The sequence below is a fragment of the Rutidosis leptorrhynchoides genome, chromosome 8 (genome assembly GCF_046630445.1).
Source record: "Rutidosis leptorrhynchoides isolate AG116_Rl617_1_P2 chromosome 8, CSIRO_AGI_Rlap_v1, whole genome shotgun sequence".
NCBI lineage: Eukaryota > Viridiplantae > Streptophyta > Magnoliopsida > Asterales > Asteraceae > Rutidosis > Rutidosis leptorrhynchoides.
The window spans coordinates 222,782,245-222,807,141 of NC_092340.1; positions in this window are offsets into that span (position 1 = coordinate 222,782,245).

Genomic DNA, 24,897 nt, shown 5'->3' on the forward strand with positions numbered 1-24,897 from the left:
AATCCTTGATTAACCGTAATCGGATAATCTAGGATTGATCAATTGGCGCCATCCGTGGGACCCGAATAGAATTGAAATGAGAAATTCGCGTTCATTTTAATCGAAGCTATTCAACTCATTTTTTAATTCTAATCGTGTTGTTTTCTGTCTTATATTGCAGGAATAAGTAATTTGTGCAACAGCAGTTGCAAGCAAAGTGAAAAGGCGAAGCAACAAAAGTTTTTGTAGGCTCGTTTGGTACGCTAGAGAGCACCCATGTATGTACTTGAAAATAATGTATTATATCGTAAATCATATTTGGGACCATTAATGCGGTGTGTGGGACCCGCAGAAGCTGTAACCATTGTTGAAGAGGTGCATAGTGGATCTTGTGCTCTTCACTCAGGATATAAAACTATTGCTGGCACGATAATGCGCATGGGCTATTTCTGGCCTACTCTATATCGTGATGTTGTGCAAATTGTTAAGCGGTGTAAAAGCTGTCAAAGTCATGCACCGTAGAATCGCAAACCAAGACATGATATGATTCCAATTGATTCACCGTGGCCATTTTATAAATGGGCCATCGATATTGTGGGACCCTTTCCACCAGGTGCAGGAAATGTAAAGTTCCTGATTGTAGCTATTGATTATTTCACTAAATGGGTGGAGGCAAAGGCCGTACGCACAATTACTGGAGTGCCGATGCGGAATTTTGTATGGGAATACATTGTATGTAGATTTGGTATTCCGCGGGAACTTGTAAGTGATAATGGAGCGCAGATTGCAAAAGATCCATTTTTAAGTTGGTCTGCGAAACTAAATATAATTCAAAGATTCACATCTGTGGCACATCCGCAAGCAAATGGATTGTGCGAAGTCACTAACCGCGACATTGTTAGTGGTATTAAAAAACATTTGAATGAAAAGCGGAATGGATGGGTTGATGAACTTTCAAATGTACTATGGGCTCATCGCACTACTTTCAAGAAAAGTACAGGCGAAACGCCTTTTAGCCTAGTATATGGTTCCGAACAATGATCACCGCAGAAATCTTTGTTGAAACGCGCAGAGTTGCTAATTTTGATGAAAGTACGAATGCGGAAAGCATTTGTGAAAATCTAAATTTCATTGAAGAACGCAGGCTTATGGCCGCAATACGTGAGGCAAATAATAAGCAGCAAATTGCTAGGTATTATAACAAGAAGGTGTGCGCGTTAGCCTTTGATGTTGGAGAATGGGTTTTGCGTAATAATGAAGCAAGTCGTGCTGAGAAACAAGGGAAGTTGGGACCCAATTGGGAGGGACCATACCAGATTGTGGGAATTAATGCAGCAGGCTCTTATAAACTCCAAGACATTGAAGGGCGCAACATACCTAACGCGTGGCATGCTACTTTGTTGAAATGATATTATATGTAGATAACAAAAGTATGCGAAATTTTATGTGCATTCTAGTGATTCATGTTAATGTGGGTAGCAAAAAAGTTTGCAATATTGTGTAAAATGAATAAAACTAAAGGTCTTTGTTCATCATAATGATTATATGTCTATGCGTAATTTCAAAGTACAACGTGTTTAATACAACCATAAATGAAATCAAACAAGTGATGGAGAAGACCACTTGATGCTAAATGAAAACAATTTGACGTGTATGCGAAAGGAATTCAGTTTGTTAACTTTCTCCCAAAGTATTAGATCTAGCCATACTTGGATGCTTCGCAATAAACACAAATTTTTGCCTAAGGATCGTTTCGGTGGACTTATAAGATTCATAATGTGCATAATAGCACGTGCATACAGGTTGTTTCGCATAAAGTAGTTGTTTGTTATGTGCACAATAATAAACAATGAAATTGCAAAGGACAATGCTAGTAATTATGAATGATAATCAAAGCGCTATATAAATAAAGGCAATTGCAATTGATAAATAAAATTTTATTATAAGTTCCGCGGAAGATTTAGCAAATCATATCATTAAAATTCGCTTTGAAAGCGCTTACATAATGCGAAATCCTATTCCTGGGTAGTTAAGTCTAAACTAATGATGTCTTCGACGGGAGCATCCTTGTTTTGACATATAGCTTCTACTTTTGGAATGGGATAACGTGGATTCCTTCCCTCGCTAATGCGACCATCTCTTCTGCCTCTTCAATAGGGCAGATTAATTTCTCAATATACTCCGGCATTGGCTCCGGAAGAACAGCAATCTTGCTAACCTCCTGAAGAAATTTTACTCGCTCAAGTTGTTGTAGCGCAGTCACATAAGTATCAAATTTCTGTGAAAACATCCGCAGAATCCATGATTTTTTGCCAAGTTCAGGCAAATGTTCGTGGAGTTTTACAAAGCTTGATTCTGCGGCTGCTTTTGCAGATAAGGCTGCGGATAGTTCAGTTTGGTTTTGCAAGAGTTTGTTTTTCATTGTATCATGCGTGACTTGAAGGTTGTCCATTTCAATTGCTTTTTCGGACAGTTGCTTTTTTAAATCATCCACGGAATTTTTTGTTGTTTGCAATTCCGTGGTGATGGAAGATAGTTGGGACTGTGTGATGGCATGTTTGGTTTGTTCTTTCTTCAAAACTTAAGAAAACTTCTCTTGTCGGGACATTGCATCATATGCAGATGCAATTATCATATAGAAGTTATGCGCGAAATAGTTGAATGAGTCGCTGTATGAAAGTTTGCTAAGTTCAGAGCGTAGATCGTGGGGAAGGGCAAGCTTCATATGTTGCCTTTGGTCCAGTGCGGCTTCTGGAGAGGTGCATAGATAACCCTGCAGGCCATCTATTTTGATTGACTTTATTGCGCTGGGAGGAGTGCGCCAGATGTCTTCATATTTGGATAAGTCGAAAGTTGGTGGAGAACTAGCCTGTGTAGATGGTGGTGGAGTAACGGATGTCTCTGCTGAAACACGTATCAGGAATATAAACGAAGGAAGAAATGTTAAAATGACAGAACACTATAGGTGTTATTGGAAATAAAAATTATAACATGTGATGATAAGCATTACCAATCTCAGATGCAGGTGGAACAACTGAGCTAGACCGCGTAAATCTCTTCGCGGATCCTGTAAGTGGAGAGGTAGCGGGTCGTTTAGTGGGAGTCCTTGTTGTTTGTTGAACGCTGGTGGTAGGAGATTTGTGTGCAGCCTTTGATGATGATTTTGACTCGGGGCTTTTAAGCCTCTCTGCGAGAAATGCTTTTGTGTCATCTTTCTTTTCGATTTCAGAAACCCTTATGGTGATGATGATGAGTAAATGTGAAAGTTGTTTGTGTGAATGAATCAATATAACGAAGAGAGAAAGTATGATGGAAAAAATGATAATCAACTTCTATATATATGGAGGAAAATGTAATTTCAACGGTATAATCCCTTAACGGCTATATGAGCAGATAAAAAAAACTTAGCAATACAACAATAGCCATTATGGAAAAATAATAATACTTTTATGCATCACTGTAGTGCGTGCATCTTATGCACAAAAGGACAAACTATAACTTTTTCTTTTTTAAGAGTTTATTGTCTTACTTTTTCTGCGAAAATGTAACACAATAAACTGGGGGGACTTGATCATATACATACTTATGTATATGTATATTTTTAGTGCGGAATGCCTTTTAGAGGTGAGCGCACAAGACAACTGAACCGCAGTGTGAGTGCGGAAGGATTACGCAGAACATTAAAGAGTGCGAAGGTTTCTCGCAGTATTTATGCGCAATGCCTAAAGTGCCAGCACAACTTACTTCCGCGTAGCTCCTGGACCTATAAATAGGGAGCTTGGCCTCTCATTTTAGGTTGTTGATTTTGGAAGGGTTGCCCTAGCCATATTGATTTTTCTCGTGACTTTGCCCGAGATTAAATCATTATTTGGTTAAGGTAATTTACGAAGATCGGGACATGGTTGTTGATCGTTTAGCACTTAACGAAATATGACAATAAGGTCCCAAAACCATAATTGACATCCATTATACCCCCTCATTGCACTCAATCCTTGATTAACCGTAATCGGATAATTTAGGATTGATCAATGCATAATATATGATTATTATGATTATGATTCTGATCACGTTATGTTTATGATTATGATAGGATTATGATCATGTTATGATTGTGTTATGATTATGATTAAAAAAATCATGTTATAATTATGATTATGATGTGATTATGATTATGTTATGATTATGATTATATTATGATTATGAATAAGTGGATGATAATGGATATAAAGTTGAGATGTTAAGGTACTGCTGTTATATTTTAGGTATTTCGATTTCTATTATAAAAACGAGGATGGTGAGATGCACTAGATATTGAGAAGATAAAGTATGATGATGTGTACAAACGAATCCCTTTTTGTTTCCTATATTTGTTCTCTGCCAACAATTAACCCCAACAGAGGGTGACTATGGATTTGATCTTGGGCAATATTGTGTTCTTTGGACTTTCAATTTGTGTTGGGCTGCCATTTTCTCTTAGGCCGTAATATTTACTTGTTGGGCTGTAGTTGTTTATTGATGTTGGGCCGAGATTGTGTGTTAAGAAATTAAGTGTAGTAGATAAATTAAAGAAGTAACAAGCAGTGTAGTGGTTAGGCGTGTGGTATGGTTAACGTGAGGTCGTGGGTTCAAGCCCCGTCATGGGCAATTCTTTTTAGAAATGCTTTCGAAAGGGTAAACACTTTTATATTATCACTTTTAATTATTATTATTATTATTATTATTATTATTATTATTATTATTATTATTATTATTATTATTATTATTATTATTATTATTATTATTATTATTATTTTTATTATTATTATTATTATTATTATTATTATTATTATTATGATTGTTATTAATAGTGTTTTTATGAAAAGATAACACAAGTTATTATTATTTTCATTAATATCAGTATTAGTATCATTTTATAAGTATTAGCATTATTATTATTAAGTGTTAAATAAATTGGTTATTATTATTATTATTATCACTAATAGTTATAATATTATTATTATCATTATGAATTCGATTATTAATACGAAAATAATACAAATTATCATGATTTTAGTATTAGCATCACTTTTATAACTATTAATATAATTAGTATTATTATTAAACAAAAGTATCGTTATTAACAACATCATTATTATTATTAATATTATCATTTTAATAAAGTTATTATTAATATTAGTAGTAAATCAGTAATATCAAAACTATCATTTTTTTAAACAAATAGATATTTTGTATATAAAACATATTATTTACAATTATATTAATATTTTATATATAAATCATATTAACATTACATATATAAAAACTTACATACAAGAAATTAAGTATTTTTAATATAATCCTAAATATATATAGATATCAAAATAACTATATTAATCACTTTAAATACATATACAAAATAAATATATACAACATATAATTTAAGTTATAAAAATAAAGTATATATTTTCTAAAATGGAATCTAGTATAAATCTTATATAACTACAAAATATATATAAATAATATATATTAATAAATGAAATTTTGAGATTTCAATTATATGTTTTAATATATATAATTGATATAGGTTCGTGAATCTGAGTCCAACCCTTCTTTTGTTCAATGACGTCATATGTATTTTTACTACAAAATACAGTATTGTGAGTTTTATTATTCACCTTTTAAATGCTTTTGCAATATATATTTTTGGGACTGAGAATACATGCGCTGCTTTTATAAATGTTTTACGAAATAGACACAAGTAATCAAAACTACATTATATGGTTGAATGATCGAAGCCGAATATGCCCCTTTTTGCTTGGTAACCTAAGAATTAGTAAACTAGTCTACTAATTGACGCGAATCCTAAAGATAGATCTATTGGGCCTAACAAACCTCATCCGTTGTAGTGGATGCTTTAGTACTTCGATGTTGTTTTATCATGTCCGAAGAATTTCCCGGAATGATAGGGGATATTCTTATATGCATCTTGTTAATGTCGGTTACCAGGTGTTCAATCCATATGAATGATATTTTTGTCTCTATGCATGGGACGTATATTTATGAGAACTTAAAATGAAAATCTTGTGGTCTCTTAAAATTATGAAATGATTATTTATGATAAACTAATGAACTCACCAACCTTTTGGTTGACACTTGAAAGCATGTTTATTCTCAAGTATGAAAGAAATCTTCCGCTGTGCATTTGCTCATTTTAAAGATATTACTTGGAGTCATTCATGACATATTTCAAAAGATGTTGCATTCGAGTCGTTGAGTTCATCAAGATTATTATTAAGTAAATTATAGTTGGATATATTATGAAATGGTATGCTTTCCGTCAATTTTGGATGTAATGAAAGTTTGTCTTTTAAAAACAAATGCAATGTTTGTAAAATGTATCATATAGAGGTCAAGTACCTCGCGATGTAACCAACTATTGTGAATCGTTTGTAATCGATATGGACTTCGTCCGGATGGATTAGGATGGATTGCTTCAGTTGGTATCAGAGCGGTGGTCTTAGAGACCAGGTCTTGCATTAGTGTGTCTAACTGATAGTTGTTTAGATGCATTAGTGAGTCTGGACTTCGACCGTGTCTGCATGCCAATTGTTTTGCTTATCATTTTTGTCAGAAATTACCTGCTTATCATTCTTAATCTAGACACATCTTATTGCATTGATTGCATGAATAGTGTATAGACAAAATTCATATCTTAGCATATCTGCTAATTCATATCTTAGCGTATCTGTTACTATAAAGTTTGCCTAACATATCCCGTAAATTCCTCCGTAATCTACGAAATATCTTGTTCTATATATATATATATAGATATTCTATATAATTAGAATACCATCCGATAGCTGAAAATCATTTCATACCGAAAAACCTTTTATTCGAAAGTACGAAATGGAACTCGTCACTAGTTTAAGTTCTTCGGAACTCGACAGCTATTCCGACATGGATGTTCACCTGAGCTCCAGAAGCAGCGTCACCAGAATGAACTAACCAATCAGTCATCCCCAATTCATCTGATGGGTTCGTAGTCTATTAAATCATTGGAGACAAGAAGAAGGCGATCCCTTCCATCAACTGAATTCACCTCTTGGCGAAGAACCTAAAGCACTTACCGGCAAACCTTTTCGTGATACTATTTTCTCTCTTATTTCCAGAGTATCTTGTCATGATTATATACTATCTCAGATTCTAGATCTCATTCATCCACTCATTTCGACCGACAAACATCCCGGAGTAATGGAAGAAGTCAACGAGCTTCGCGCTCGAGTAATCAATTTGGAGAATATGGTGCAAAACTTACCAGCTTCAGTAACATCACCAGCACCAACAGTACCACCAACATGAACACCGGTATCACCAATAACCCAAGTTTCAACATCACACGCCTCAACATCTCATTCTGTACCTCAAGTATAATCATCGTTCTACATGAAGTTCTACAACATTTATCTTCGTTCGACATGGCGATTATGTAATCTCTAATGTTTTAGAGATTATATATTCTTGTTCTAACGGTAAATCAAATGAGTTTAATATCATATTAACTCATTAAATTCATGATTACATCTGAAGAAAATATATATGTAAGTATATTTTCATAAAGATTGTAATTAAAAATTCTTTTGTACAAACTGTTAATGGTGAAAATATTTTAACGGGTAGGTAATAGCCGAGGAATATTCAGATTTCACATTAATACGTTACACTGTACATTCTTCGAAGCTGATTCAACAGTAGTTTACCATCCTACTTACATCCATCGATATACAAATCCTTTTACCACAGAATAACCATTTTCATCCAATTTCATATTTAGATTTTGATTTATCAGAATCCAACAAGTGGCATAATGAAGAAAATATTGGACAAAATAAAATTTGTTAGAAACAAACAAATTAACTATGAGAAATTTTGTTAAGAATCCACGCAAACTGTTCCTAGCTAATTGTTCCTAGCTAACTGATTACATTTTATTTATCGCAATTTACATTCTCGCAATTTTATTTATCGTCATTTAATTTCTGTTATTTACTTTACGCACTTTATTTATCGTCATTTAATTTCTGTTATTTATTTTTACGCACTTTAAGTATCGGGACACGTATACAAGGTTTTGACATATCATATCGAATATATATATATATATATATATATATATATATATATATATATATATATATATATATATATATATATATATATATATATTATTTGGAATAACCATAGATACTCTATATGCTGTAATGATCGAGTTCGCTATACAGGGTTGAGGTTGATTCTATAATAATATACATACTTTGAGTTGTGATCGAGTCTGAGATATGTACACGGTTCACGATACGTATTAATTATTTCGAATATTATATATTAAACTATATATGAATTATTGGACTGTTAACTGTGGACTATCGACTGTGGACTAATAACATTGAACAATTAAAATGAATTAAAATATTAATTATAACATATGAAACTAAATAATTCTTCAAGTTTGAAACTTGATTTCATCTTAAACCTCATTTGTATTTTGACGATTACAATCTGCGTTCAAACCTTTCATCATTCTTGAAAACACCTCAATCTAGAGGAATGAACCAACCACTCTTCATCTACAATAGAAAAGATTGATGCATATAGTTATACACCTGTAAACACTCGGAACCTGGATAAATGCTTAACACGTATCTGTGCTAGCTCCTTTGGCATTTATTACCAAAAACAACTTTTCAATTCCTTTTTCAAAGTAGCAAATTTTGTCACAGCTCTAGCAAGTCAGCTTCGACTTTTCATTCGGATTAGCCTTATTATAACCGTGATATATAAGTTACCCTTTTCGTCATCGTTGCCGGAGAACCATTTATATCCCACCACGTTAGCAGTAAACTTACCAGCAACTTCATAACTCTTTGAATTTCCGAGAAATCATTATATTCATTGAAACCCTGTCATATACTCATCCACACCTTATAATGAGAATTGCTATACTAATTACCGAGAATTAGCACTCAATATTTTAAAATCTCGCAGCATGTCTACATCAACAGTTATATGTATACATATAACCTTTATCTCTTGAATTTACAATCTTCAACTCTGAAATTCTGAAAAGCATCCAGTATGCGAATTAATGCTCTGAATTTTGAGAAGTTGAATGAAGCAACAAAAACTGTAAATGACCTCAACAGCCAAAAGTTGATGATAAAGAATTGTATGTTGGCAAAGCTCAGAAAAAGTTTAAAACTGAAAAACTTATTGAGCAAACGACGAAGGAGTCTCTGAACAAATCACAAGGACTAAACTTGTACATTAAGAATTCTGATGATTCTGTTTCTGATGAAATCTTTAGCGAATACCTTGCTTCTGACTTCAAACTCTTGCGAACAAATTTTCTTCACCATCCTTTGATATTAGAAATTCCAAGATATCATCGTATCTTTCATTATAAATATCTTTCATATTTCTGAAGATATTGTCATAACTATTCTTATCTGAAATCATTAATCTCTTCGTGTTATCAGTGTTACATCATAAAGAAACTGTTAGTTTCTATATTCTGTAAACTTTTGAGCTTAAAATATGAATGTGATTGAAGTAATGTTGGGAACTGATGCATGAGTTACTATAATATAATGACACTTGATCAACGTGATTATATTACAGTAAGTCATGCTGAATTTCTAATGGCTCGTGATGATTCACAGATCATAACGTCATCACATGCCATGTTACATAACTCTTTCATTTCGCTTAACTTTTGAATATATCAAGAAAGTATATTCTTGATAGTTCTATTCTAAGTGATTCTGGAAATTTGACATGTCAAATCGTGCTATTTCGTTATTTCTTGTTTAGAACATTAAATTCATTTGAAATTCCATACTTACGAATTCCGTACCATTACTCGCTTTACTAGAGGTTGAGAAGAGAATAAAAAGGCAAAGAGCTCCAAAATATAAGGGAAAAAAAATAAAGCCCAATAACAACACGGAGGTTACAAACCATGGGTATTAATAAGAATAGCAATATAAAGACACGGTAGAATTAAGAATAATATCACCCCAAGGTAATAATAGAAGTAAATAGATTTTTATGGTGGAAGATTGAAAATATGGATGACAGAAGTTATAATTAGAAAAATATCAGCGAATAGAACTGGATTAAGCATTTTCGCAATCTTTTGAAATTGGGAATTGAGTATACAAGGGGTGATAATAATGGAACGGAAGAACTTAATTTATAATGGAAAAATCAGACAGAGTAATCGAGACAGATCACCGTATTTATTTATAGAGATCTTAATTTCCTTATTCGCCGAAGAATCAAATCCTTTTGATTTCGAAGGTTTTCTTTAAATCCCTAGAATTTCGAAATTCAACAAAGACAACGTCAAAAGTTAAGACACACTTTATTTTATAAATTCAACCATGACTACGACAAAAGTAAAGACGAATATCTATTACCTTATCTCAATCTTTTATGATAGCCTCACACGTACGCTTCGATTAATCGAATTGTTTTATCCTTAATATTCAATGGCGATAGAACTCTATTTATCAACTCATACTCGTCATGAAAACATTTTTATGATTAACCATGACGACCTTACTCAAATTTCGGGACAAAATTTATTTAACGGGTAGGTACTGTGACGACCCGGGAATTTCCGACCAAATTTAAACTTAATCTTTATATGATTTCGACACGTTAAGCAAAGTCTGTAATGTTGAGTGTCAAAAATTTTTGAACTGTTTCATATAATCAATTGACCTTCGACTGCTCTCGACGATTCACAAACAACTAATTGTAAATAATTATGTGTGTATATATATATAAATAATAAATTGGAATTAATAACAAATATGTATATGTATATATATATATATATATATATATATATATTAACAATCGTAGATTAATATATGTATATATATATATAAATTACTATACTTAGTTATTTGTATAAATATTGTGAAATAAGTAAATTATAAATAATAAATAAAGAAATTTATAAAATTTCCTTCCATGTAAATAAATATGTGGTAATATTAAATTATTATATTAAAATTATAAAAAATTATCATTTTAGTAATATTATTATTATTAATTATTATTATCATTAATATTATTACTAAAATTATTATTAATATTATTAGTATTATTATTACTACAAAAATTATTATAATTATTATAATACAACTTATTATAATTATCATTATTATTATTATTATTATTGTATTATTAGTATTTTATTATTATAATATTAATAGTATTATTATTATTATTATTATTATTATATTATAAATTATTAATTTTAGGTACTCCGTATAATAGATACAGCTGTAATATAAACGCGTTAGTTATAAATCCTTTTCACCTTTATTTTTTTCTTCTTTTTCTTGTCTGTGCTATCCTCGCTCGTGATCATCGGTCGACAAAGGATTTCCCTACAAAACACCCTTCAATCAATCCTTGATTGCTACATAAATCATCACTGCACGATTCTAGTCTCTCTTAATATTCGAACATCAGACAAAAACTAGAGAAACAGGTTCGATTTTCCTTTCGCAAATTGTTTCAATTGATAGTTCAATTTCAGGTGAGTTATCAAAATCTGAAACTGCAGAAGTATTAGTAATGATCTATTTAAAAACATAAAGTCAACTGTTTGAACATAAATCAAATTCGAACGATTTAGGGTGTGTCAGGAATTAAGGATGATCGTCGAGTGTTCTTGATGGTATTCTGAACATGTTTCGTGTTAGGGTCCAAATCTAACAACATCTTTAATGAATTCCCAATTTTCCAGTTCATCAATGGCGGTTTGAAGGTTCTTCTTTGCCTTTGATAATCTGGTTGTGTTTTAGATGTGTAAATTTCAAAAATGTTATCTATTGCAAACAACCATGTGTGACCGCCCCTTCTGCTGCAGTCCTTACTTCTGTTTCTAATTCTTTTTCGTAACCATACCGAATCCCTTTTGTCACTGATACGTTATTGTTTAATTTCTTGTCAGTGCTGCTATTGAAACAGCCTATTTGAGGGTCTGCAACCTAACAAAAATCGTCATAATTATTAGTGTTATGCTGCAGTCCTTACTCCTATTATTACTGTGATTCGTCGTTGTCTACTGCTGCATTTTGTTTCTGTTTTAAAACAATAATAATGATGATGGGATACAGTGACGATTGCAGTGATATTAGATAATATGATTATGTTATGATATTGATGTTTGATCATGATATTGATGATGAGGATGAGTGTGATATTGTCATGGTTTAGATGATGATTAAGATAAGTTATGGTGATAATGATATGAGATGATGCATAATATATGATTATTATGATTATGATTATGATTCTGATCATGTTATGTTTATGATTATGATAGGATTATGATCATGTTATGATTGTGTTATGATTATGATTAAAAAAAATCATGTTATAATTATGATTATGATGTGATTATGATTATGTTATGATTATGATTATATTATGATTATGAATAACTGGATGATAATGGATATAAAGTTGAGATGTTAAGGTACTGCTGTTATATTTTAGGTATTTCGATTTCTATTATAAAAACGAGGATGGTGAGATGCACTAGATATTGAGAAGATAAGGTATGATGATGTGTACAAATGAATCCCTTTTTGTTTCTTATATTTTTTCTCTGCCAACAATTAACCCCAACAGAGGGTGACTATGGATTTGATCTTGGGCAATATTGTGTTCTTTGGACTTTCAATTTGTGTTGGGCTGCCATTTTCTCTTAGGCCGTAATATTTACTTGTTGGGCTGTGGTTGTTTATTGCTGTTGGGCCGAGATTGTGTGTTAAGAAATTAAGTGTAGTAGATAAATTAAAGAAGTAACAAGCAGTGTAGTGGTTAGGCGTGTGGTATGGTTAACGTGAGGTCGTGGGTTCAAGCCCCGTCATGGGCAATTCTTTTTAGAAAGGCTTTCGAAAGGGTATACACTTTTATATTATCACTTATTATTATTATTATTATTATTATTATTATTATTATTATTATTATTATTATTATTATTATTATTATTATTATTATTATTATTATTATGATTGTTATTAATAGTGTTTTTATGAAAAGATAACACAAGTTATTATTATTTTCATTAATATTAGTATTAGTATCATTTTATAAGTATTAGCATTATTATTATTAAGTGTTAAATAAATTGGTTATTATTATTATTATTATCACTAATAGTTGTATTATTATTATTATCATTATGAATAGGATTATTAATACGAACATAATACAAATTATCATTATTTTAGTATTAGCATCACTTTTATAACTATTAATATAATTAGTATTATTATTAAACAAAAGTATCGTTATTAACAATATCATTATTATTATTATTAATATTATCATTTTAATAAAGTTATTATTAATATTAGTAGTAAATCAGTAATATCAAAACTATCATTTTTTAAACAAATAGATATTTTGTATATAAAACATATTATTTACATATATATTAATATTTTATATATAAATCATATTAACATTACATATATAAAAACTTACATACAACAAATTAAGTATTTTTAATATAATACTAAATATATATTGATATCAAAATAACTATATTAATCACTTTAAATACATATACAAAATAAATATATACAACATATAATTTAAGATATAAAAATAAAGTATATATTTTCTAAAATGTAATCTAGTATAAATCTTATATAACTACAAAATATATATAAATAATATATATTAATAAATGAAATTTTGAAATTTCAATTATATGTTTTAATATATATAATTGATATAGGTTCGTGAATCCGAGGCCAACCCTTCTTTTGTTCAATGACGTCATATGTATTTTTACTACAAAATATAGTATTGTGAGTTTCATTATTCCCTTATTAAATGCTTTTGCAATATATATTTTTGGGACTGAGAATACATGCGCTGCTTTTATAAATGTTTTACGAAATAGACACAAGTAATCGAAACTACATTATATGGTTGAATGATCGAAGCCGAATATGCCCCTTTTTGCTTGGTAACCTAAGAATTAGTAAACCAGTCTACTAATTGACGCGAATCCTAAAGATAGATCTATTGGGCCTAACAAACCCCATCCGTTGTAGCGGATGCTTTAGTACTTCGATGTTGTTTTATCATGTCCGAAGGATTTCCCGGAACGATAGGGGATATTCTTATATGCATCTTGTTAATGTCGGTTACCAGGTGTTCAATCCATATGAATGATATTTTTGTCTCTATGCATGGGACGTATATTTATGAGAACTGAAAATGAAAATCTTGTGGTCTATTAAAATTATGAAATGATTATTTATGATAAACTAATGAACTCACCAACCTTTTAGTTGACACTTGAAAGCATGTTTATTCTCAGGTATGAAAGAAATCTTCCGCTGTGCATTTGCTCATTTCAAAGATATTACTTGGAGTCATTCATGACATATTTCAAAAGACGTTGCATTCGAGTCGTTGAGTTCATCAAGATTATTATTAAGTCAATTATAGTTGGATATATTACGAAATGGTATGCATGCCGTCAACTTTCGATGTAATGAAAGTTTGTCTTTTAAAAACGAATGCAATGTTTGTAAAATGTATCATATAGAGGTCAAGTACCTCGCGATGTAACCAACTATTGTGAATCATTTGTAATCGATATGGACTTCGTCCGGATGGATTAGGACGGGTCGCTTCATATAATATTTGCTAATGCTAATCTGTAAATTTATTTATCTATGATTCAGAACTGGTTTTGCCAGCAGAAGATGATGAAACCACTGCTAGTGGTAAGAATGATGACAAAGCTGCTGATGTTGAAGATGATGATGAAGAAGAGGAGGAAGAAGAAACACATGAGGATAACACATTTGAAACTCCTTTTTTCACTAACCCATTAACTTCTACATGAATAGGTACAACACAATCTTCTTCATCCTCTCAACCGCCTTCCATTGTCCCTCTGGCTCACTTAAGAAGCTTTGTGGAAGATCCTATTAACAAATCCAACAGCTTTGTTAATTTTCTGAAGGTACATGTCACCAATTAATTTATGAAAATCCATTTGTATTGTCCATATTGTTTGTAGTTTTTTGAATGTGTGCTCATTTTTGTAGGGAAATATGATTGCTGATCTTTCTTCATCTTTAACTGCAATAACCCTTAAACAAAGTTGCCAATCGACTGATGTATCGCTGGTACTTCTGAATCACCATGTTCTCCATGGTCTGAAAATGCAAGAGGCTCAATCAACTCTTGTTGACAATGCTGTCCAGAATGCCAGCAAGCTGAAAAGGATGGAGATTGATTTGAAAGATGCCAATCTGAAATGGAAAACAGCAGTTGATATGGCAAAAAAGAAGGAGGAGACACGTCAGTTGGTTGAGAAAAAGTATGATGCTGAGAGGGCTAAAAAAGAGAAGGTAATGGAGGAAAAAGATAAATTGTTGAAGGAAGTGGAAGAGTTGAAAAAGATGGTTGAACAAGAAAAATGTCGTGCTGATGAAAAAACTGTTGCTGCTTCTACTTCAGAGAAGAAATTTATTGATTTAAAGAATGGTATTATTTATTGATTTAAAGAATGGTATTCCTGCTCTTGTGCAGAGGGTGTCAAGTTCTGGGCTTGTTGGCTAAACTTTTCACAAATATTTGTTGGCTGCAGTTGAGAAGGATCTCTCTGATGCTACAGAAGAAATTTTGAGTGCTTTGCCTGTTAAACCTGATCCTTTACCCGCCACCATTTCAAAATATATCAGACATGATGCTGAGGTTAAGTTACAGGCTGCAATAAATGAAGTTACCTCCCTGAAAATTGTATCTGTGGAGGATATTTGTGGTAGAAAAGATGCATCTGTGAAGGACATTTTAGATGTGCCGATTTGAAAATACAACTAATCTGTAATAATAATATGTAACATCTTTATGCTGATATTATGTATATATATTCTGTCCTTATGTTTAATATTGGCATTTTTTGTTGCTTTCCATGATTAACATATCACTGCTATATGTGCTTGACCATTGCAAGCTCTCAGAAAGCTTAGATTTCATATATCACATCATATAAAATGATTTTTTCCTTAAACTAATTTTTGATTTTTGCCTTGAACTGATTTTTGATGTTGTATATGAATTGAACTGTCATCCGTCATCCGTTATCCGTAATGCATCATTACAGGATTCCTCTTTATGAATCAGAGGTGTACTGCTACCTAAATGGTGTTATGTATACAGGTTATTAAAATTGTATATCTGTTTTTTATCTTCATTCAGCAAAACATGTATAACTTTATTGTTGTTGTGTAATGAATATATCAAACAATTTATCCGTTCTCCGTTCTGTATTAGATCATTTGTGTTATAAATAAATATCGAGAAGTCTCAAACAACTTCTGAAGTAAGATATGAATGAATCATAATGTTGTTATGCTATTTATATGTTATAAAAATTGATAAATCTGTTGGAGAATTTTCTGTTTATAGAATTATTGGTGTTCCGTTTAGCGTGTTGCGCTCAGGTGTTGTGCGGCTTACAAAATACACTTGTATTTAATTTTTTCTATTTTCAAGATATAAATGGATTTATGCCGTTGTAGTAAACCATTCTGTATGTCATGACATTATTAGATATTTATTTTTGCCTCGGTGCCCTCTAGCGAGGTAAACACTTTACGCTAGCCAATCCCTTGTGTCTAGAATGTTGACACAAAATCTTCTACCTTTGGGGGCATAAAAATGCCTTGCCTTATGTGGGTAGGTATGAATGCTATGCTTTACATTCGTAACGCATAAACGCTTTGCATGAGAAAAATTAAAATTTTATTGATATTCTGTTACCGCACATACAACATTTTGTGCAACATCTTCATATGGGGTGATCAATCCCAATTAGAAAGCTACAAAAAGTGTACTGTGCTTTGTCTGAACTGATGAAAAATAAAAACATGATAAATAAACTGCTCTGCATGGTTCATGTTATTAAACTGTTTTCCATGCAGCGTTTTGCGTTCTGGATTTTAATGTCCCCACATTTTGGGTGTTTTTGAAATACCCGTTCACATCATTTCTGCCAAACAACTGCCTCGACAATTCTCCTCTAACAAAATTTCCCTGAGCTTCATAAACAACTGATCTTTCCCTAGCTGGACCCACATATTCAGAGCTTATCACTGCCACACCATTTGGTGTTGGGAAACGTAATTCTGCATGCGGTGCAGAAGTAATTGCTCCAAATTTGCGAAGAGTCCGCCTACCAAACAATGCATTGAATCTTGATCTGTCATCAAGAACTATAAAATCCACAATTTCTATTCGAACCAAAGGATGTGTTCCCAATGTTACATCCCGTTTCACCTTACCAACTGCCTTCGTTGATTCTCCCGTGATGCCAGCAATTTTCAAATTCATGTAGCGAAGCCTATCCTTCACGCTGAATGGATAATCTCTAAAACAATGCAAAATAAGAGATCTGCTTCACTACCTGTATCAGTATAAATTCTGGTGATGCTTCTTTTTGCAATGACAGCTGAAATGACCACAGGCTCCTCTAATAAATGCCAATTTGGAATGGTATGAAATATGATTGGAGCATACACCCACTGTTCCGTCCTACGCTCTCCGTCTTCATCATTTTCATCCACCGTATTCCATATAACCTTAATGTGCATTTCAGGGGTTTGATCCCTTTCATCATTTCTTTCTTCCCTTCTGTTCCAATCACGCCATCCACCGTGACGCATTTTGCCTTGCCAAGCGAAACATTTGTTTGGATCATTTTGTCTGTACTTTTTCCCTGGTAAAAGATGATTTAACTCTCCACCCTTGATCTTTGTAATGATCTCTCTCATCAACGACTTACAATTATCAGTGTCATGTCCATATTCTTCATGGAAGTCACACCACTTATCACTCTGTGGTCCCTGACGCTATTCCATTGGTGGTGGAGGGTGAAAGGTTTCCTTAACAGGTTCTGTGAACATGATTTCTTTTCGAGTTTTAGTTAAAGCCATCATAAGTGGATGCCTGTCTAATGGATTTCGATGGTGATAATTATCATTTGGATGATTATTCCCCCTCTAACCGTGTTGCTGTTTCTGGTAATTGTTGTCATAACCACGTTGTCTCTGATAGTTGTCATTCCTGTTCCATTCTTCGCCTTACTGCCTAAAGTTTTTTTGATAATTATCCACTCTTGGATATCCCATTTCTCCTGCTCTTAAGTGTTTCTGAGCAATAACCAATGCCTGATGCAATGTTTTTGGAACATCATAACGCAAAGCATAAATTAATTGGGCAAAACATCGCTGATCAAGACAAAATATAAACCCTAAAACAAGCTGAGACTCTGGTATGTCTGGTATTTTTTGACACTCAATGGTATAACGCTTCATGAAATCACTCAGTGATTCATTTTGGTGCATTGTTATCTCATGTGCATCAAGATGTGATAACGTGCAGCTTCTCAAACTTTGATATTGCATCACAAACTTTGCCCTCAAATCAAGGAAACTGGTAATACTCCTTGGTGGCAAACTAGCAAACCACTCCCTTGCCATTTTTGGCAGTACCATTGGAAACATATGGCACGCAGTTTTATCATCCCAATGCTGTAACCTCATAACACCTTCAAACATGGTGAGAAAGTCTTATGGATCTCTTGTGCCATCATAAACACCGATAGATGGAATTCCCAAATTTCTTGGCAATGGATAATCTTCAATTCTAGGGATAAAACACTGTGTTGACTCTGCCATTGCTGGTGGTTTAAAAGCTTCATCTCCAGTAATCAAAGCAAACAAATTATCCACAGCCGTTGCACGGATGGCTGGTTGTGCTAATTTCTGCTTATATCGTGATGGTGTCATTTTAGTAAAATTTCCATCCAGTAACTTTCCTGCCATTTCTTTAGTCATAAAGAACTGCTCATCTTCTTCTCCAAAATTCCAATCATCTTCCACAAAACCTTCATCACTATGTTGATTCTCAGTATCATCAACCAAAGTATTCAACTAATTGAATAGCTTGAACAATTGTGATTTGGAAATTGATTTTCCTTTGCTGTTGTGCTTAACATTCACATCAGATGTCTTCTTAAAAGAAACATTATGTGTTCCTCACCTGGCTTTCCACATTCCCCCACTAGAACTTCCCATCAATGGTTTCCTCAATCGTGGTATGGTTTCCTGAACTTGATCGTTTGCTGTATCAGTGTGCAAATGATCTTCTTCCTTATTCGAAGTCTCTTCAAGAGTTAACTGATCCACTGGTACATTTTCAATGATGTTTTCATCAACTGGTTCAAGTGCTGCTTTTGATGAGGTTGTTTCGGTTTCCTTCGTTGTGACACCGCTAATTTTTTTTTATACATACGTGGCGGAAGCATAATATTACTTAATTACGATATCCACATTAACTATTGATAATACAACCCGTGTCACGTGTCATTACCAAATACTTGTTTATATGGAGAAGACGTATTTACAATACATTTACAAAGTATCACTGTTTAAATAAAACAAGACAACATCAGAGTTGACTCCTGTCAAACATAACATCACCATGCCCGTCTTCTCCCAAAAAGCACAATCTACAAAAGCTATCAACCTGCAGGGAGGAGATGGAGGGGAATTAGCACGAAGCTAAGTGAGTATGACTAACTACAGGCCATAGCATACACAAGTGTTATACTAATCATGTCACAATAGTCTAACACACAAACATCACCCAAGTGCCGTCTACAGAGACTCTGGTGGCTCTGCCAAACCATTAACCACCAGCAGATCGGACTGGGGCTTACCAGAAGTTCCTCCACCACCGTATGTATATACATAATTCACACGCGACGAACGCGTCATTCACATATATATACACCACAGCTGTCTAGGCTACCACAGAGGAACCCAACCCGCAGGTTGATCTCTCCTACCGAGGCTACCACACAATAGGGACGCACCGGGCTCCAGCAGATAAGCATCAACTAACATGCAGTCATCACAAGAACTAACTAACCACAACAATCAGTATATCTAACAAGCATGGCAATCATAATATAACATGCTTCTATATACTATATTCTTCAGTTAGTCCCACTCACCAAATACCGGCAAACGATAAGGTGTTCAGCTATCTAATCACTGAACCTTCTCTTTCTCCTTTTCTCCTGAGAAATACATATACACGAGTTAGTTTATGTCCATAAACACCAAATAACACAATACAGAAAATTTGTCAGAAAACTGTCCGCTAAAAATTTTCTCCTTAACACTTGTACACTTTCAAAATTTACATCATAAACATCAAAATACAAACGGGCAGCATAACGGCTAAAAATCAACACTTTGGTAAAATATTCTGCCCTGGACACTCAGTCGGTCGACTGACTCTTACAGTCGGTCGACTGTCGACACAGTCGGTCGACTGACTCTTACAGTCGGTCGACTGTCGACACAATCGGTCGACTGACCTTCCTGGTCGGTCGACTTATTTGGTATTTCCACAATCGGCCGAAAGTCAAACTCAATCGGTCAGTTCACTCGCCAGTCGGTCGGTTGTCTGTCAATCGGTCGGTTTAACCCTAGGTCGGTCGACTGTCAACCGACAGTTGGCCGACTGTGTTCATCTTCATCAGAAACTGAACAAAGGCTACGGACTTCACGATGAAATCCTCAAATCTCGATATAGAGCTCGTTTTAAACACCAAAATCGACCACAACTTGTTCACTACTTGTTATAGACTCAATAAACGATCAAACACAATTCTAGCACCAATTTGAGCTCAAGATCAACAATGGGGAATTAGGGTTTGGTAGTAGGTGGAAGGGAAGGCACGGGAGTGTTTGGGAAGAATCTGGAAAAATGCAAGAGAGAGAGACAGCACTAGTTACTTAATTTATGTTAATTTCCCACACAATGCAACACACGGGTATTTATCAGTTATCTGATATCTTTCGTACATCATTTGGCAACCCAAACGGAGTCCAAATTAAATAAAAAAAACCTGTTCTGTGACCCTTGTCACGAACTGGTCCTAACCACATCATTATTTAATAATAAATATTAAATAAAAATAAAAGCATATAATAACACATTACTAACTTAAGGGCAAAATAGTAATCTTACAACTAGGCCCGATTGTGGACGTTACAAATCTACCCCCCTTAAGAAGATTTCGTCCTCGAAATCTGGTCAAGGTCAAACAAATGGGGATAGCGCGCCCTCATTAACTTCTCGGTTTCCCACGTCAAGTTAGAACCTAAACTGTGCCGCCATTCCACTAACACCATAGGAATCTGTTTCTTTCTTAGCTTTATGACTTTCTTGTCCACTATTCTAACCGGCTCTTCTACTAGTTTCTTAGTCAAGTCGACTTTCAAATCCTTCAATGGAAGAATCTGACTTTCATCGTCTACTTTACACTTTCTTAAATAACAAACATTTAACATGTTGTGTATTCCTGCTAACTCTGATGGAAGATCTAAAACAACAATCTGATCATTCAAAATTTCTTTGATCGGAAATGGTCCAATAAATCTCGGTGCTAGTTTACCACGCTTACCAAATCTGATCACCCCTTTCCACGGTGAAACTTTCAAATATACACGATCACCTACATTAAATATCACCGGATGTCTGCGCGGATCAGCATACATCTTTTGTCTATCTCTAGCTGCTTTTAACTTTTCACGTGCAATTTCGACCTTTTCTGCGATTATCTGAACAATTTTGGGACCTGCAAATTGTTTCTCACCTGCTTCTAACCAACATGTAGGAGTTCTGCATTTTCGACCATACAACATTTCATACGGTGGCATTCCGATACTTGAATGATATGAATTGTTGTAAGCAAACTCTATCAGTGGAAGATGCGAATCCCAAGAACCACCATATTCTAAGACACATGCTCTCAACATGTCTTCTAACGTTTGAATTGTTCGTTCACTCTGACCGTCTGTTTGTGGATGATATGCTGTACTTAAATTCACACGCGTACCCAGATTCTGTTGTAAACTGTTCCAGAAGTTCGATACAAACCTAGTATCTCTATCGGAAACTATTAACAACGGTATACCATGTCGACTAACGATCTCTTTCAAGTACAATTCTGCCAAATCACTTAACGAAACTGTTTCACGAGTAGCTAAAAAGTGAGCACTCTTCGTTAAATGATCCACAATCACCCAGATCATGTCGTGTCCCTTCTGGGTTCGGGGTAACTTGGTTACAAAATCTATCGTTATATGATCCCATTTCCACTGAGGAATTTCTAACTGTCTTAGAGATCCATACGGTTTCTGATTTTCTGCCTTAACTTGTGCACAAATATGACATTTTTCGACAAAATTCGCAACATCTGTCTTCATTGTCGGCCACCAATACAATGTTTTCAAGTCTCTATACATCTTTGTACTACCTGGATGCACTGATAATCTCGATTTATGCGCTTCAGTAAGGATTAAATCCCTCAAATCTCCAAGCATAGGCACCGAAATTCGATCTTTATAGGTCTTTAATCCTCTAGAATCATTGCATAGGTCAAATTTTCTTTTAGTCATTTGTTCAGTCTTTAGTTTTCGCCATTCAAAGCTACTAACTGAATAGTTTTCAATCGATCAATCAAGTTTGAAACTATTTCAATTCTCATAAATCTAACATTTTCGATGGTTTTCTTGCGACTCAGAGCATCTGCGACCACATTTGCTTTACCCGGATGGTACTTAATCTCACAATCGTAGTCTTTAATCAATTCTAAACATCGACGTTGACGCATATTTAATTCTTTCTGCGAAAAGATATATTAAGGACTCTTATAATCTGTATAGATTTCACAATGTGTACCATACAAATAATGTCTCCAAAGCTTCAAAGCAAACACAACTACAGTTAACTCTAAATCGTGAGTAGGGTAGTTTCGTTCATGATTCTTCAACTGTCGTGAAGCATACGCTATAACTTTATTTCTCTGCATCAAAACGCAACCCAGACCTGCACATGACGCATCGCAGTAGACCACAAAATCTTCTGTTCCCTCTGGTAAAGCTAAAACCGGCGCTTGACATAACAACTGTTTGAGAGTCTGAAAAGCCTTTTCTTGTTCATTAGTCCATCGAAAGGCTACATCTTTTCTAGTTAACTTATTCAACGGACCTGCTATTTTAGAGAAGTCTTTGATAAATCGGCGGTAATAACCTGCTAAACCCAGAAAACTCTTAATTTCTGTCAGCGTTTTCGGTGAGTTCCAATTCATTACGGCCTCTATCTTAGACTGATCTACTTTAATACCCTGCTCACAAATCACATGACCCAGAAACTGTACTTCCCGCAGCTAAAATTCACACTTTGAGAACTTAGCATACAACTGTTGATGTTTCAGAAGTTCTAACACCAACCTCAGATGCATAGCATGATCCTTTTCAGTTTTCAAATATATTAAAATATCATCTATAAAAACAATTACAAACTCGTCTAGATACTGACGACACACCCTGTTCATTAAATCCATAAACACCGCTGGCGCGTTTGTTAACCCAAATGGCATAACTAGAAACTCATAATGCCCATATCTAGTTCTAAATGCTATTTTCGGTATATCGTTCTCTGCAACACGTACCTGATGATACCCTGAACGCAAATCAATCTTTGAAAAGTAAGAAGCACCCTGTAACTGATCAAATAAATCATCTATTCTTGGTAACGGATACTTATTCTTGATTGTTCTCTTATTCAAATCGCGGTAATCTATACACATACGAAGCGACCCATCTTTCTTTTTCACAAACAAAACAGGAGCACCCCACGGTGAAGAACTTGGTCGGATAAACCCCTTATCTAACAGTTCCTGAATTTGAGACATCATCTCTCGGATTTCTGACGGAGCTAATCTGTAAGGAGCTTTTGCAACTGGCGTAGCACCTGGAACTAAATCAATTTTATACTCTACTTCACGTTCTGGAGGTAACCCTGGTAAATCATCTGGAAATACTTCGGGAAATTCTGACACAACGGGAATATCGGTCACCTGCATCTTCTCTTTCTTAACATCAATCACGTAGGCTAAGAATGAATCACACCCTTTCGTTATTGCCTTCTGAGCTTTCATTAGGGAAACCATAGGGAAGTTAAATCCACTGCGCTCTCCCCTAGCTATCACTCGGGATCCATCGGCAAAAACAGAAATAAATCATCTTCTTATCACACTTAATATTAGCCCTATTAGCTCTTAACCAATTCATACCTATGACTACATCAAAGCTATGTATAGGCATTAACAAACAGATTAAAGGGAAGGAATGGCCGTCAATTTCGATGATAATTCCAGACACAGATGATGGGCATGGAACCATTTTACCATCAGCTACGTCTATTCCCAAAGGCTCATCTAACATCCTAACAGGTAACTTCAACTTATCAAAGAAGCCTAAGGACATAAAAGAACGATTCGCTCCTGAATTAAACAACACACGAGCTGGAAAGGAATTAACCAAGAACATACCGGTAATGACGTCATCAATAGCAGTTGCAGCATCTACCGTCATCTGAAACGCCCTTGCCTCTGCTGTTGGAGGATTCTTTCTCTTCTGCCCGACGGTAGAAGCAGAAGATCCCCCAGAAGTTGCTGACCTCGCCCCTGACCCTGCCCCAGAACCGGCTCTCGATGCAGATGGACAATTCGCTGATCTATGACCTACCTGATGACATGTCCAACACACATCGGACTTAAAGGAACAAGTTGTTGTTTCATGACCTAGTACTCCACATCTCAAGCATCTTCGGGTCATTGGAGAACATGGACCGGCGTGAGTCGACTTACAAACATTACACCAACCAGACTGACTAGAACCCGATCCACTCATACCAAACTTACTTTTCTGTTTAAACCCACCTGACTTCTTACTACGAAAT